This window comes from Plecotus auritus (genome assembly GCF_963455305.1).
Source record: "Plecotus auritus genome assembly, chromosome: 1".
Taxonomy (NCBI): Eukaryota; Metazoa; Chordata; class Mammalia; order Chiroptera; family Vespertilionidae; genus Plecotus; species Plecotus auritus.
The window spans coordinates 12,461,417-12,478,551 of record NC_137770.1 but is presented as its reverse complement, the minus strand read 5'-3'; the positions used below and the strand labels follow the sequence as shown (position 1 = coordinate 12,478,551).

At 54.0% G+C, this 17,135-nt stretch overlaps 1 protein-coding gene across 4 annotated transcripts in view; it reads left to right on the top strand.

Moving 5' to 3' along the window:
- The window catches only part of SLC24A4 (solute carrier family 24 member 4), a 122,244-nt gene that overhangs the window by 35,658 nt on the left and 69,451 nt on the right, over positions 1-17,135 (top strand). The window contains exon 1 of one of the 4 annotated variants that reach the window (XM_080682413.1): positions 14,546-14,671. The exons of the other annotated variants lie outside the window; for them this stretch is intronic. The gene's annotated coding sequence lies outside the window, so the exon portion shown is untranslated. Of the gene's footprint in view, positions 1-14,545; positions 14,672-17,135 lie in introns of those variants that run through there. 4 annotated transcript variants of the gene reach the window in all.

The window sequence follows — 17,135 nt, the reverse complement described above, 5'->3', positions numbered from 1 at the left end:
TGGTATATTTCCTTCCAGTAATTCCGTTGTACTTGAGTTTTTTGAAAAACATAGCTGGTTATGTTAAAGCATTTTCTATCCTTTTTTTTTTCTACTTAGCATGTGATTCATAAATAAACTTTGTTTCATGGTCTTTGAAACGTTTACTTTTTATAATTGCATTATATCCTGAAGAGTGACTTCAGTAAGCTAACCTGTGTATTTGTGAGGTTTCTGGTTTGAATGGTTTATGTTATCATAAATAATGTTGAGATAGATGTCTTCTGGGAAAAAGCTTTTGAAGAAAAAAATATTGGCAACTGTTTCCTTAAAAATACTTTCCGAAAATGGAATTACTCGGGCTTAGGACACGCATTTTTAAGGCTTTAATCTATCAAACTGCTTTCCAAAAGAGTCATGCCAGTTTGCCACCGACGGGCTATAAAATTCTTCCTTGTTTTTAAAAAAACTTTGGTGACCCATTTTTAATTAGGAAGTTTCTTTTCCGAGATGGGTCATTGGTGCTGTGGATTTTTTTGCCTCCTAACCTTGTTTCCCAGGAATGGAACTGTTGTTCGAAAACCATTCTCCCTCATTTCAAGTTTTGTAACTTCTCTTTTCTGTCAAGTAAATAGCGGATGTATTTTTCCTGGGCTGTCTGGGGACTGTGTGGTTATATAACATGTGGATCGTGTGGTTGAAACAGGCCGAGGGGAGGCCTGACCAGGTACTGAGGAGACTCAGTGTGGCTGCTCAGGGTGGGGTACCTAAGAGCCGGGCCCTTGGTCTGGGGGAGCACCTCTTCCTGCCTGAGCCCAGGCCAGCATTTGAGACTCTCCCCAACAAAGGGGGGAGTATACAATCCCTTCTCCTGTATACAATCCCTTCTCCTGTATACAATCCCTTCTCCTGTATACAATCCCTTCTCCTGCTCACACTCGAGCTGGTAGAGAAGATGAGTTTATTTGTTCCAAGTCATCCACATTTTAATAACATCTTTTTAAAAAAATAGCTTTTTTATTGATTTCAGAGAGGAAGGGAGGGAGGGAGAGGGAGGGAGGGGGAGAGAGAGAGAGAGAGAGAGAGAGAGAGAGAGAGAGAGAGAGAAGAAAGAAAGAAAGAAAGAAAGAAAGAAAGAAAGAAAGAAAGAGGAAGGGAGAGAGAGATAGAAACATCAATGATGAGAGAGAATCATTGATCGGCTGCACACCCCACACTGGGGATCGAGCCCGCAACCCGGACATGTGCCCTGACTGGGAATCCCAAACCTTGACCTCTTGGTTCATAGCTTGGTGCTCAACCACGGAGCCACGCCGGCCGGGCTTAATAACATCTTGAAGACACCCCCCTCCCCCGCAACCCCAAGCTTCCAAAGTCCAAACAGGAAGACCTTTAGGGATTTCAGGCCTGTGGACTGGTTAGTGGAGAAGATACTTGGGATAGCGACGCCCACCCAGAGCTGACACTGCTAGAGCTCCCTGTGGCCGCCCGGACACGCCTCTCCCCTCCGCTGACCGATGCAGGGTGCCCTGTTGGACAGGTGGGGAAGTGGCTTCTGGCCTGTCCATCACAACTAGGTTTGTACATCTTCATAGGACGACTGTCCTTCCATCCATGCGTGCGGAGCCAGCACCCTGCCCATCCTCTGTCCGGTTCGAGTCGTTTGCCAGGATGACCCAGCCAGTCAGTGGCAAGTAGGCCCCCGGGCCCCGCCTTCCCTCTCGCACCCCAGGCTTCCATGTCACCACGAGCCGCTCGGCATTTCTCCGGCACCAGCATCTTCGATGCCCAGCCAGGCTGCCCGGTGCGATGCTTGCGTTTCAGAGGACATTCTGGGTGTGAAAGTAATTAGAATCAAGCAGCCCAGCCTTTTAAGTGCACATCTGAAGGGGAAGGGAACGTTGTAATCGTATGGAAAGCGATGGCGTTGCCATGCGCCCGGGAGGCCTCGGCGTTCAGGTGGGAGGCGTGAGGATGGAAAAAGCCACAAGTGTTCACGGCCAATATGTGCCCGGGGCTGGGCAGCGTTTCAGAAGGTTCTCCTACAGCTGGCATTGTTCCCACACGCTCTTCATCTCGGGGACGCTGGCTGATTATGTAATAGAACATTTTTTGCTGAAGATAGCATTTGAAACTGCATACACGTCCCCGGCGCTGGCTAACAAGTCTAAAACCCCGCAAAAGCGGCTTCGGGCGTCCTCCTGGGAAAATGCCGCCGGGGGAGAGAGCGGAGGTGGGGAGGGGGCTTGGGAAGGTAAAAAGGGGGGCTGTTTTATTCATTTTCTTCAAACTGTCAGGTCTCCGCCACATGCATTTCTGGTTGCTAAGCTGCTTGAAACGGGAGGTTGACATGGACAGGAGAATGGAGAGATCTTTCAGAGCCAGGGGCAGCCAGACTGGATTTGCTCAGTCAACAGATTCAACAACTTTGATCTTTGTCAGCAATAAAGTCCAAGTCTCTGCCCTCATAATGCCGCAGTCTATGTGTCGGGGGAAGAGAAGTACTAAATATTGCATTTGGTGGAAAAACAAAGCAGGTGATGCTAATGGAGGTGCAACGTGGAGGCGTCAGAGTGAGTCCGCTTGGCGGGGGGGCCTGGGATGTGGAAGGACGATGAGCTTTGTTTTGATGGTGTGGAATTTGAGGTGTTCCTGGGTCCTCCACACAGGAGCAAGTGCTCAGCTGGTGGCTGGAACCGGAGCCTAGAGAGATGGGGGCTGGACATAGGACCTCAGGGATATGTGGGGACGTTGGAACAGGTGTGGCTCCCCAACCATGGAACTTGGGCATAGGCCTGGCACTTTCCTATCCTTGCCTTTTGGACTAACATAGAAACCCCCGGCCTCGGGTTCCCTGTCCAACCCCAGCCTGAAGCAGGCGCTCTGGTGTCTGACCTCAGGGGCCTCTCATTCACTAGGTCAGTGGTCGGCAAACTGTAGCTCGCGAGCCGCGGTTTGCTGCTCTGTTGACGAATGAGTTGCCGACCACTGACCTAGACTCTCGATTCCAATAATTACAGGCTGTTGTTGTTCCTTGTGATTAAGCCCCTATCCCAGTGGTCGGCAAACTCATTCGTCAACAGAGCGGCAAACCCCGGCTCGCGAGCCGCAGTTTGCCGACCACTGCGCTAGGTTCTCTGCAGCTCAGGCTTCTCCAACCGTCTCAGTTCTGCTCCTGCGGGTCCCTGGAGAGAGAGCTTTCAAGTTCCCTTTCCCAAAAGCCTGCCTGGGGGCCCCGGGCACCTCCTCTCGCCAGGCTGGGTCCCTGCCTCTCGATGCCTGTGCTTCTGCCTGCGTGCTTCAGTCCTTCCCCTCCTCTGGGCCTCTGCCCGCAACTCCCCCACCATCCACCTGGCTGCTCAGAGCAGACTTGGGGGGGAGCGGGTAGACGAGCCAGTTGGACAGCTGTAGGTTGAGCTGAAATTTCCTAGCAACTCAGTGAGCCCATCAATATGTTCACACAGCCACGGACACAAGTGGGCACCCGTAAAGGGGATTTGGGGAGTCATTGCTGAGGTGGCTTCTAGCTTCAGAGCTTCCACAGAAGTGGAGATTTTGGCTGTACAATAAGGAAACCATTCCCAAGTCCTTGAGCCCTGTCCCTGGTACCTCCCCGACCTGCCCCCACCCCCACCCCAGTGCAGTGTGTGCTGGGTCAGCACGATTTGCTCAGAAAATTTTGCAAAATGAATCTGTAAAGAGAAGAACCAGCTCCAGGGATAATCGACAATGCTATTGCTACTTGTTTAGCAACTACTGGACACCTACTATATGCCCAGAGCTGAGCCAGGGGGTGGCGGTCTGCAAGGGATGCGGGAGAAGAGGCTGTCGGCCTGGCTGGAGTTCTCTTAGCGTGTGTCCTCCCTGTTTGCCCAGCCCAGTTCATGAAACTTGGCGTGTGCTGGTGGATTTTAAAAACTAACAGGGGGAGAGACAAGGAAAACCGAGGAGGGAGAAGTCCCTTCCGTTTTTCAGTCCTCTGACGGCCTCCCTCTTTCGTGGGTGCTGTTCTGTGATGTGCAGACCGTGAGTCAGCAGACTGCTCAGCTGGGTCTGTGTCTGCAGGACAAGCCAGTTCCATCGAGTCCCAGCGGTAGCAGGTACGGGCCTGAGGGCAGAGCAGGCCAGCTCGGAGCTGAGCAGAGTCGGGGCGCAGGGCTTCCCCCTGCGTGGACATCTGCGGTGTGGGAGCGAATCTGTTCCTGCATGCTGTCCGGAGGCTGGCTTGTGAGCCATGCCCAGTCGGCCACCAGCTCGGGGCCAGTGGCTGCCGCTCGGCCAGCGCGCCTCCGGCCGTGAAGGCTCAGGATGACTTGTGTTAAGGGTGTGGGAGCAGGGCCTGCGGGTTTGCTCTGCCCGTGGCCACGGCACTGCCCTTCTGAAAGCTCTCATTGTCCACATCCCTCCTCCTCCGAGTAACATCTCCAGAATTCATGCCCTCGGGAGGAAGAGTCACTTCCCAGCCTGGTGTCTGGAACCCTGGCTCCCGGGCCCAGCTGCCCTGGCTCCCTCCTGCGCCTGGGTGGGTTTGCGCCACCTGCACCACGTGGGGTTCCCTGACAGCGCCCCCTGCTGCTTCCTCGCTGCCTCTCCGCTAACCGCCTCCTCTATCTGGTGACTTGAGCTCATTCTCCAACACCAACTTCGGCAGCGCCTCCCTTCAACAGTCGTGACTCCCTCAGGCAGTATTTCTTTTTGTTCCTCCATTACTGCTTTCTGACATAATTAGATTATAATGATCCATGTCATGTGATTCGCTCATGGTGATCAGCTATCTCTGCAGGCATGCTGTGAGCATCTCAGCTCACCGCCCAGCACCCGGCAGTGGTGCCAGGTGATGGTCCCAGATGCTCGCAGAACGGACTGAGCCCATGGTGCCCATCGTTACCTCCTTGGACGACTTCTGTCTTCTCTGGGCAGAGGGGCTGGGAGAACCACAAAGAAAAGTGTGTGTGTGAGCGGGGGGAGGATCACTGCCCTTGAGGAGGTGAAAAGGAAGAGGCAGAGAAAGCAGGGCCACCATGGCACCTCAGTCCCGTGCTGGTGCCCGGAAGGCGAGGAGGGAGCCCTGTGTTGCTAGGGCCCCTCCGATGGGGGGAGCACCCATCCCCGTATCCTTCTAGTGGAGGAGGTGATGTGCTTCCGCTGCACAGAGAACTGGGAGGCTCGGAGTCCCCTCAGGCAGCGAGGGAAAGGCTGGGACCCAACCCAACACAATATTGAAGGAGCCAACTCAGTCTGGCCATGGATATATCAACCGTCTATCCCTTGGAAGGTGGCATCCAATCACAAAGCAAATCTCCATGAACCGGAGCTTATCTGTGCCCGTCTCCCGTGCCCAAGGCTGCTCCGTAGGCAGGTGCCTGCGGGGCGGGCACTGAGCACCTTGCACCCAGTTGCAGAGAGCTGGGCCATTCCAGAAATCTCCCTCACAACAATCCCAGCCCCCCTTCTCTTCCTTAACGCTCAGCAACACTGGCTCTTGTCATCTTTTCTCATTATGCTCAGTGTTGGAGAGCCAAGTCTGAATTTTAATTCATGCTTTCAATATACTGAGCTTTAAAAAAATAGGACATTTCAATACCCTATTATACAAAGTTAAGGAACCTTTAAACCTTGGGTGCAATATTTTGCAATTGGCTTGCCTGCCCTATATTTGTTAATAGATCTTTAATTCTCTTTAAACATTTGTTCCTATCTTTTGTTTTTATTAAATTTTGAAATGCACATGTGTTTTTGAGTCCTCTGGGTAATGAAATGTCAACAGATGATAGAATTCATTTTGTTCATTGCCTGCTGGCCTACCCAGTTACAACAATAACCTACATCTAATTAGAAATGAGGTTATGACCCCCCTCTTACCCCAGAGATTCTAATAATAAGACCAGGGAAACGTGAGAAATTAAACCAATGATTAGTTTCCCCTCAGATATTTATAACTTTTTCCCCCACATTCTTTTCTGGGGATTGGGCTTGGGAGGATGAAGTGTAATTCAACCTTGTACTCAAATCGGGGAGCTGAGCACCTCGAGAATAAGGTGCCTTGAGGGTTTGATCAAGAGAGAGTTTGGGAGATGCCGCTTCATGCCCATGGGGATGGCCATGATTTTAAAAAAAACAACAGGTTTTGGGAAGAAAGTGGAGAAACTGGAACCTTTGTATGTTGCTGGTAGGAATGTAAGTTGCTGCAGCTGCTGTGGAAAACAGATTGGAGGTTCCTAAATAAATTAAACATAGAATTTCCATATGACTCAGCAGTTCTACTCCTAGGTACCTACCCAATATAACTGAAAACAGGTGCTCAGACAAAAACGCGTGCACGAATACTCAGAGCAGTGCTATTCCGGAGAGCCAAGAGGTGGGAACAGCCCAGATGCCCAGGAACTGATGTAAACGAAACCAGTTGCATGGCCTATCCGTGCAGGATGGGCTGATTCATGCTCCCCTGAGGAGTGACCTGCACACATCACGCCAGGTGAGAGAAGGCGGACCCAGAGGCCACTTACTGTGTGGCTCCATTGACGTGAAATGTCCAGAAAAGGCAAATCCATAGAGACGGGAAGTCCGTTGGTGGGGGGAGAAGGGAGATGGAGGGGCAACTGGTTAATGGTAGAGAGTTTTATTTGGGGGTGAAGAAGATGCTTTGCAGTTAAATGGAGGTGGGGGGGGTTGCACAACAGTGTGAACGCACTAAACGCCACTGCGTGTCTACTTTAAAAGGGTTATGTTATGTGCCTTCCACCTCCCCTGTAGGAAAAGAGACATTTTAGATTCTTGTGGCACAGTACTGTCCTACTTACCATGAGGCCAGGTGGGCTGGGTGATCTGACAAGGCAGCAGGGCACAGTGGGTGAGTGAACGGGCTCTGGAGGGAGGTGGGGGGGGGGGTCAAATCCTGCCTTGTTCCTGCTGTGTGATGTTGGGTGAGTTAGTCAACCTCTCTGAGGCTCCTTTCCCGAGTCTGTAAAATGGAGTTGCAGCCGTTCTGGCCTCCGGGGTTGCAGAGGAGACCAGGCTCTTTAGATCAGCCACGAAGGGTTCAGGCTGGCAGCCCGGGGCCTGCCGCTTCCCCAAACTCTAGTTTCCTCTTCTGCAAACGGAGACCCCTGCCTGGCACAGCCTTGTCACACGGGTGATGCCCGCACAACGCCCAGGTGTCTGCATTCTCAGGCCACAGAGGCTGTGGGGGACCCTGAGAAGGTGCCTGTCGTTTCCTCTCCTCTGCGATCTGCATGTCCCACTCTGCAGGCTGGAGGCTGGGCTGGGGCTGGGGCAGGCCCCGAAAGCCCTTTGCCAGGTGGTGGGCGGGCCCGACCCTGTCCAGCTCCTACTGAGAGGCAGCAGGTGGGCCCTGCCCCCAGCCGGGGCCTGCATGTTCCGGGCGTGGATTATCCTCCCGCAGCAGGATCAGCTCGTTACAGCAGCTTTAGCTCAGGTGCTGGGAGAGCGTGGAGGTTTAGGGATTAGAATGGAATCCGCATTCTCGGCTGCCTCCCAGGGGACATGTAACAATGTCTGGAGACATTCTTGGTTGTCCCAACCCCAGGGGAGGGTTTTACTGGCATCTGGTGAGTAGAGCCCAAGGATGCTGCTGAACACAAGGATGCTATGCCCAGGACAGCCGGGACAGAGGACAGGCTGGCCCAGAATGTCAGCGGTGCCGGGGCTGAGGGAAGCCGTGGGAAGGACAGGTGTTCACCGCCCTGGGAAACGCCACACCAGGGTACCACTCCTGCCTGCCACGTGCATCTCCCTCGTCTCAACAGCCAAGTAGGCATCTCCCCACTTTGTGGACGAGACTAAGTAAGACTCAGGAGGGATGAGTGAGTGGTCCAGGGACCCACAACTGCCACGTGGCTGAGCTGGGGTTTGAACGGGGGTCTGTCTCACTCTAGAACCTATTTCCTCAACTGCCCGCCAGTCAAACAAGGAGAACAGCACATGTCCGGGCCACCTGGGGAAGACCACACCAGGGAAGGGGTGTTCTTAGATGAACCGAATCACCAGGCGCCTCTTCTGGCCGGAGCCGCGCGGCGTGTGTGTGCGCGCGGGGCAGACCTTGGCACAGGCAGATGCGGTCCAGCCTGCTGAGGACCACGCGCCCAAGGGGGAACCGTGTGCCCAGACTGAGGAGGTGCCGTCCAGCGGAGGATGAAGATAAGGAAGGTGCAGCGGCCTGTGGGGGAAGGACGGGAAGGGTGTTCTCAGCGGATGGAACAGCATGAACAAAGGGGTTGTCGGACGGCATGGAGCCGTGGCAGAAGCTGAACGCTGAGCCGACGTGAGGATGTGTGGATTGTGTGCCAGGCAGAAGGGCCAGGACCTTGTCCTGAGGGTGATTTGGGGAGCGACAGGTCAGGTGTGTGTTCCGGATCAGGCCTCCGGCTGCCGTGTGGGAGGCGGGGCAGCGGGCCAGGCTGTCAGATAGGGGGCTTTGGGCAGTGGAGTTGGGCTGAACCCCGGTATGGAGAGGGAAGCGGATTGGAGGCAGGGCGTGAGTTTGCCTTCTGGGAGAGAGGGGAAGGGGCCTTGGGTCACTGGGGGCTTCTAGCTTGGGTGACGGGGAGTCCTGGGATCCTAACTGGAGATGGGGTGGGAGGTTTGCATTTGAGCCGCTGTGGGACGAGCAGTCCCCTGACCTCCTCCCCCCAGCAGGGGGGTTTGGCCAGCACCAGGTGGGGTCTGACCTCGGGCGGAGGGTGGCGGGGGGGTGGTGGTATGCCTGCAGCGGGCAGCGTTCACGCACATTGTCTGTGACATTCAAACGTGTTGCGAGTAGCAGTCCCTCTTTCCACGGCGCTGCTGAATTCTGGTCTCTCCACTCGGCTGTGGAGTGACATTTAGGTTGTTTGGGGTGATCGGGAATAACGCTGCCATGGACTTTCGGATATCTTATTGGACCTTGGGGGACACTTGCTCTCGTTTGGGTTGGGTGTGGAGGGGAATTGCTGGGTCCTGGGCATGTGCGTGGGCAGCTTTCGTAGCCTCGGCCACGTGGTTTGCCCAGGTGCACCCCGGACGCTCCCACCCGGACGTACGGAGTTCCCTTACGCCGGCTCCCGACCAGCGCTTCCGTCCTGGTACCTGGCGGTTTTCATGTGCGTTTCCCAGGAGATGGACGGCTCTGAGCATCCCTGCATGTGTCTCTCCCGACGCCTCGTTCTTTCCGCCCGGGATGTGTCTGAGTCTTGTCCAGCCTTCCGTTTGCTCCCTTTTCTGACTGGGACCCCAGTCCTTTAGCGGATGTGTGCTGGGAGGATCTTCACACCCCCATGCGTTTTGTTTTTCACTCTCCGGTGTCTTTTCTATGCAAGTTTTTCATTTCAATAAATTGAAGTTAATACAGACAGCAACGAAGTCTTTATAAAAAGTGGTGCCAAGTGGTACCTTAGAGGAAGACCATGCTGAGGTTGGTATGACGTTTAAGGGAATTAAAATCCCTCTGCATATCTTTGAGGGGTTTATGTATACACATTACTTAGACAGACGTCCTCACCACAAGGAACATCTCACTCTGAGGGAGAATGGGACGCTGTAATGGAACGAATCTGCGCTGAGAGTGTGAGAAGCTCTGAGTAACCACGGTGCGTGGGTTAGGGAGGCTTCATGGAGGAGGTGGCATGTGAGCTCAGCCTCGAAGGAGGGACATGACTTAAAGGGAGAAGAGGATTCCAAACTCAGCTGGCATTTGGGGAAAGAGCACGGTGTAAAGGTACGTGATGTGTTCGGATTCCCAGGCTGAGAGCTTGTTGTAGGTAGACGTGTATTCTTTAACTTACCACCTTTCAGAAATCTGTAGGAAACCCAACATAGGTGATTTAAAAATGCGTGGAAGTTATTAAGAAAAAATTTGCCTTATTGTGTTAGTTCATATCTTGTCTATTATTGGAAGCACTAGAGGCCCGGTGCATGAAAATTCATGCCCTGGAGTGGGGGGTCCCTCAGCCCCAGCCTGCCCCCTCTCACAGTCCGGGGGGCCTCAGGGGCGGGAGGTGACCTGGCAATCAGGGGAAGGAGATGCCCCATCACACCTCTGCTGCTGCCACTGCCGGCAGCGCAAGCCTCGGCCGGCCTTGGTTACCTGAGCCTCAGGCGGCCCTGGGCGGCTGGGCAGCCGCCATCCAAGGCTTGCCTGCGCTTTGGGCCAGCCCTGGGCAGCAGGGGGGCTGAGGGGACTGGGGGACTCCGGAGGCAGGTGCCCCAGCGGGGCTGAGGGGACTGGGGGACTCTGGAGGCAGGCGCCCCAGCGGGGCTGAGGGGACTGGGCACCGCCATCTTGTGGCTGTGGGCGCTGCCATCTTTCAGGGCATGGCAATCAATTAGCATATTCCCTCCTTATTGGCTGTGGGCGCCGCCCTCTTTGCGTCAGTGTGAGGGTCAATTAGCATATTCCCTCTTTATTAGATAGGATATTGGTCAACTTCCTAGCTGAAAACCTGCACTGTTTTTCTTACGAGTCCTCTAACCCCCTTCCTGCCTCAGGGCCTTTGTGCCTGCTGTTCCCTCTCTCTGGAACACTTTTCCCAAGTTTCAACAGGGTGGGATCCTTGGGATCATTCAGGGCCCGAAGCCTTCCTCAACTTGTATGAGTAAGCATCTAAACTAAAAAGACTCGTCTATTTTAGGATTTGTTCTGAGTTATTATAGAGGGAGGGTGAAAAGAAGTAGGTTACAAAATAGCAATGTACAATTCTACTTTGGGGTCCTATAAATCTAACAGTTTGTAAATATATAGGCCAGAATCTTCATGTTTGTTTTATACGTGAAAAATCTCTATTGTGAACATATTTTCTACAACCCGAAACATTATATTTTAAAGGTGGGGAGTTATATTTTTCAAAGTTTCTGGTTCAGTGTTTTAAATACTCTAGTTATCGCCTCACACCTGCCAGAATGACTACCATCAATCGAGTGCTGGCAAGGATGTGGAGAAAAGGGAACCCTTGTGCACTGCTGGTGGGAATGCAGGCGGGTACAGCCACTGTGGAAAACAGTATGGAGGCTCCTCAAAAAATTAAGTAGGGGAGTGGATAAAGAAGCTATGGTGCATTTACACAATGGAATACGACTCAGCTGTAAAAAAGCAGGAAACGTTATCCTTTGTGACGGCATGGAAGGACCTGGAGAGCATTATGCTAAGCGAAGTAAGCCAGTCAGAGAAAGAGAAGTAGCATATGATTTCACTCATGTGTGGACTCTAATGAACAAAAGAAACTGACAAACAAAACAAACACGCTCAGAGAGAACAGACTGGCTGCTGTCGGAGGGGATGGGGGCTGCAGAGCTGGGTGGAAAAGGTGATGGGATTAAGCAAAAAAAACCCTCAAAACCTCGTAGACACAGACAACTGGTGATTACCAGAGGGAATGGGGGTGGAGGAGGTAGAAGAAGGTACAGGGGTACATGGCGAATGGAAACATGGGCACCTTCCCATGCTCCAACTCCCCCTCCCACCCTGTACGTGGCCTGTGAGACCTTGGGAACCTGGCCAGCCACCCAGTCTAAGGTCAAAGAGAAACTGATGTGAGCTGGGTTATAAACAGCGAGTGTTTTGGTCTTACACAGCTTTCACGCGTCCCCCTCCCCCTGTGTTCTGTGCTCCATAAAACCTTGTGTTGGGAAAGTCTGGCTGGCGGCAAACAATAGCACCAGGCAGCCACCTCCAGTGCAGACTGTACGCAGGCCGGATGGGACTTAGGGGGTCAATGTCACCGGTGGGCGGCCCCCAGTGCGCACCTAAGTCCTAAGAGACCCAGGTGGTTCGCAGCCAGTCCTCCGGGTTATTTCTTTGGAATCACGGACAATACACTGAGGTTTTCTAGGGTCTCAACACTTTGCGTAACGGGGGATAAGGGTGGCAGAAGGAGACTTGACTTTGGGTGGTGAACACACAGTACAATATACAGATGATATATTATAAAAAAGTTTTTTTAAATTGATTTCAGAGAAGAAGGGAGAGGGAGAGATAGAAACATCAATGATGAGAGAAAATCATCGATCAGCTGCCTCTGACACGTCCCACACCAAGGGACCGAGCCCACAACCTGGGCATGTGCTCTTGGCCGGAATCGAACACGGGACCTTTCAGTCTTCAGGCCAGCGCTCTAGTCACTGAGCCAAACTAGTCAGGGCCAGATGATATATTATAGAATTGTACACCTGAAACATATATACTTTTATTAACCAATGTCAACCCCATAAATTCAACAAAAATTAAAAAATACTCTAGTTTGCAAAAAAAAAAAGATCATATATAAAAAAATAAGAGCTGCTGGCCCTGAAGTCAGCATGGCTCTATGACTCACGAGCTCTGCCTTAGACAAAGTAGTTAACCTCTCTGGGCCTCAGTTTTCTCATCTGTTAAGTGGGGAGAACCCAGTCCCTGCTTCATCGTTATGGTGAGGATTAAACGTATTAATATACGTAAAGTGCTTAGAACTTTGCTTGGCACCTAAGAGGTGCTCAACATGTGTTAGCTGCTATGTTTGCTACTACTAAGGTACCAGGTTAGGGTCTTTTAGGTACAATATCTCAGTCCTACAAACAAACCTGTCAGGTAGGGTGGAAGCAGACACCGAGAGAAGTAAGATGTACCTTGCCATTGCTGTCGGAGCAGGAATGGGGACACGGGTTCAAGCTACCACCTCAGGAGGTCATTCGTTGACCACCTGTCTCTACAAAGAAGTTGGTCAGTCCTGCACCTTAGTCCTGGAGCAATTCTTGGACAATCCCGGGCTCCAAGGTGTCCAGTAGGTGGGGGTGGGGTTGTGGGTTGGGAGGTGGGGGCGGGGACTTCCTTGATACTGTGACTCCAAGGGTCCTGCCTTGGGCGCCCTGCCCTCCAGTGGCCGACATGGGAAGTGCGTCTCTACTAGGCCACAGACCCTCGTGGTTTGTGGTCTGTAGGGCAATGGATTCAGAGTCAGAAAACGTGTATCTCGGGCTCTTCTCTTCACTCGATCGCACGGAGGCCATTGGCTAATCTCAGCTGTGGTTTCCTCACCCACCCCACCGTAGAGCGGCCCCTTCCAGCCGCGCAGTCATCCCTCTCCCCAAGCCGTCATTTATGTCGCCTCCCAGGCATCTTGCTAAGCTGAGGACATGTTCTTATTGTCACACGGAAAGACCCCAGGGGTCCTCAGGGCGGGGGTGGGGGGGGAGAGACCTGAAGTTCTTAAAGGCCTGGCCCGAGCAGGAAGCTTGATGGAAGGAAGACGCTCTGTCTGGTCCCATCCTGCTCTCCAGCCTCACTCTGGGCTCTCTCCCTCCTGCACACCCCTCTCCTGCACACCCCTCTCCTGCACACCCCTCTCCTGCACACTGCTTACACAGACCCTGGAGGGCACCGAGAGAAATGGGACGCGGTTGTGGCATTGACAAGCTGGGGAAGGCAGCCACGCAGGTGCCCAGATGCAAGACAGACCAGCCTGGTGTGGGAGACATTGCCCACGCCAGCCTCCATCTGGTGGCCCTTCCTTCTCTGTCTCCAGACGCTCGCCCACATAGCCTTCAGGGGCTGCTGGATCTCCCCTCTTCTGGAGCATCATCTGTCAGCACGAACTGCTTTCTCTTCTCCTCTGCTGCCAGTGCTAACCCGCCCTCGCTGCACCGGCCACACCCACGCCCATGCCCGTGCGTGTTTCCCACTTGGCCTCCTGCTGGACTGGGAACTTCCTGGGGTAGAGCCCGCATCAGCGATGGGAGTCGCTCCCCCGCCCCCGCAGGGCCCCGCGCACGTGCTTTCCAGTGCTTGCAATGGAATGAGGGGCCACGCCAAAGGTGAGGCCCGCATCCCAGGACAGCAGGCGTCGCGTCCCTGTCCCGGCAGGCGCACCTTCTTTGTCCACCCCTTGCGCAGAGCCTCAGGGTGGCCCAGCGCTGCACCTGGACCCCACGCGCGACTGCGGAGAACAGGCCCCCAGCAGAGAGCGGTGCGGCTCTGACATGCAACCTCTGGGACCTCGCGGACCACCGATTGGCGACCGCTGGTCTGGAGCAAGCCGTTTAGTGACTCCGGCTGACTCGGATGAGAGATATAAGCCGAGTAAACGCCGAGCAGAATGAATTTTTAATTACCGCTCGGCGCTGTGAATGTTTCTTTCCGCCTCGCCTGTGTCCCCCCGCCGCCCCGACACTGGCATGAAATACACTCTGCCGCTCCTCACAAGGGCCCAGCGGGCAGGCCTGTGGGGTGATGTGGGGAATGATCAGCCTGAGAAAGGAAAAGGACAGGCCTCTTCGGCAGAGGTTATAGCCTCCTTTTTGGTAATTAGAATGCACTTGACGTTTCGGTCTGTGTTCATCCAGACTGCAGGGGGCGCGCACAGGAGCCTAGTCACAGTTCAGAGCGGATGCTTTCTTAGGGAGTAGAATGGAGAGGGAGTCAGTCCTCAGGTCCGTGTGGTGCCCGTGCTGGGCAGGGGGTGATGGGAAGTTGCAGGCCATGAGAAGTCTGCCTTCCATCGGGCAGCTGTGATCCGCTGTAAGGACTTTCTACCCCTCAGCTCAGAAGACAGTTTATAGGGGGGTGGTTACTAAGTGACCCAAAGGCAGCATGCAAGGAGAGCTGGGATCTGGCTCCTCGCTGCCTCCGCCCCCACTCCCATCTGCTAAGAGGAGAGTAATCGTCAGGAGACTGAGCTTGGTGAGACACGCTGCCTGGCTCTTGCTCATGCTGGCTGTGTGCTTTCAGGTGAGTTACTGAACCTCTCTGCGCCCCCATTTCCCCATCTGCTGTGTAGTGGGATCATGTAAGCAGCACAGCACTACGACCATCTGGTTGCCCTGAGCAGTAGAGGAAGCACCCTCTTAGGACCGTGCCTAGCGAGTGCTTGGTAAGTGTGGCTGCTGCTCCTTTGCGGGAGATGCTGTCTGGTTGATCCTGCCCGGCGTGGATCATGCCTCGACTCTTAGCACCTCGGCTAAGACACCGTGGCTGCCAGCTCCCAAGGGCTGTGTCATACAGCACCTGGGAGGGGTCTGCCCAGTGGTTCCCATCCCCAAAGAGGGGAAAGAATCCCAGCTGGAGGTCAAGGGCACACAGCCCCATTTAGATGCACAGCCAGGGCTTCTGATTGACAGCATGGCTGCTTGGGAATAGCATGGCCCTTGTCACAGGTTCCAGTAGCGCTGGTACCATGTGCTGTGGGTGGGGCGCCGCCACCCAGGGAGGCTGAGCTCAAGGACAGTGTGTGCCCATCCCGTGTCCCTTCCTCTCTGCCCTCTATGCTCTTCTTGAAATCAATGTCCCACCTCCCAGGATGTGTGAGGAGAGGGCAGGGGGGCTGGGTATTGGCCTCTGCGACAGGGCAGCACAGGTGAGCAGTGACGGAGGGGGAGGGACTTCCGGGTGAGCAGGCTCTGGGCGCTCAGGTCCCACGTCCCCAAAAGCTTCAAGGCAGCTACCCGTCTGGTGAGGGAGCTGGGCCCTGCACCAACATGGGGGGTGGGGGACCGTCTAAAAGACCCGGGAGATCCTTCCCAAGGGGAATATTCACACTCCACATCTCCATTCTTAGGAGCCTGAACGTAGGTGCTTTCCCATCTGGCTTCATCTTTTCCCCTCTGGTAGAGGGTTCTAGATTTGTGGGGGCAGCAAGGCCACCTTCTGGGAAACGTGTGGCCTGGAAGGATGTGACAGGCTCCGGAGTGGTGTTGGGATGAGAGAGGCCTGGGCTCGACTCCTGTGCCGTCAGGCAAGTCAGCTGCCCTCTTCATGCCTCAGTTTCTCAGCTGTAAAACGGGATCAAACTGACCTCCCGAGGTCCCTGTGCAGATTACCCACACAAAAAGCATGTGACTGTCCTTTCTTTTACATTTGCCCAAGTGCCTACGATGGCGGGCACCTGGGGTCCAGCTGTGAGCAAGACAGACCCTGCCTCTTGGAGGCTCCTGTCTTAGGGGTTGGGGTAACGTTTAGCGTAGTGCCTGGCACACGATACGCTCTCAGGTGATGCATGGTGCCTACTGTTAGTCAGAATTTGTATCATTTAAAGCCAACCTCACTCTTCCCCCACCCCCTCCACCAAAGCATTTATATGCACACCCTCACCCCACCCCACCCCAGGAGTTAAATCAGCAACACGTTAAGAAGAGTGTGGCCCACAGCATGCGCCCATCCCACTGGCGGGGCTTGTTGGATGTGCCCATGAATCTGGGTTCGGTGTGTAAGCAGATGATCTGAACAGAACTGGGGCTTCTGTGCAGGGTGGTTTGCCCGACCCAGGCCGGGCTGCTGGCCTGTGACACTGCCCTTGAGCTCCTTCACTCTTTGTGTGGAAGTTTCAGGTGGCCCACCTGAGATTTGGGGTGCGGGTGGGGTTCTGAGCTGTAAAAATCTGTCTAGAAGGCATCTGTGAGCACCGTGCATTCAACCTTGACCTCCGAGAGGCTCCCAGAGCAGCCCTGCTCTCACCCCGGCCCCTGCGGGAATCCGTCTTCAGCCCTGTACACCCACTTCCACAGCCTCCCGCTGCCCTGCAGGGGCGGGGAGGACCCAGGACCATGGGAGCTGTGGCGTCCTGGGGGTGGCGGGTGGGGGAGCAGTGGGAGTGGTCTGCCTCCGGAGAGAAGTAGTTTTACCTTGATGTTTAAAATCGCTGGCCAGTAGTGACCATAAGTAAACCCATTTTACTGTTGTGTTTTTAATTGTGGGAAATATCTTATATAATAAGAGAGGAATATGCTAATTATCCACTACGCCCTGAGGCGTAATGACCTGCCGCATAATGACCGGAACACGGATCAGCAGGAGGGTGGGGCAGCGGGCAGAGAGCTACAGGAGGGGGCAGGCAGCAAGCTACTGGCGCACGGATTTGTACACAGGGCTACTAGTGCATAACGTAAAATTCACCGTTGTAACACTGTTTAAGTGCATTCACATAGCTGTGCAGCCATCACCACCACCCATCGCAGAACTTTTCAACTCCCCAAACCTAAACTCCATACCCATTAGACACGAACTCCTCACAGCCCCCCACAGCCCCCGTTCTAGTTTCTGTCTGTAGGAGTTTGGCTTGTCTGGGGAACCTCTGTAAGTGGAATCATAGAGTATTTGTCTTTTTGTGACAAGCTCATTTCACTTAGCACCGTGTCCTCAAGGGTCATCCATGTTGTGGCATGTGTCAATACTTCATTCTTTTTTTTAAAGTTTGAAG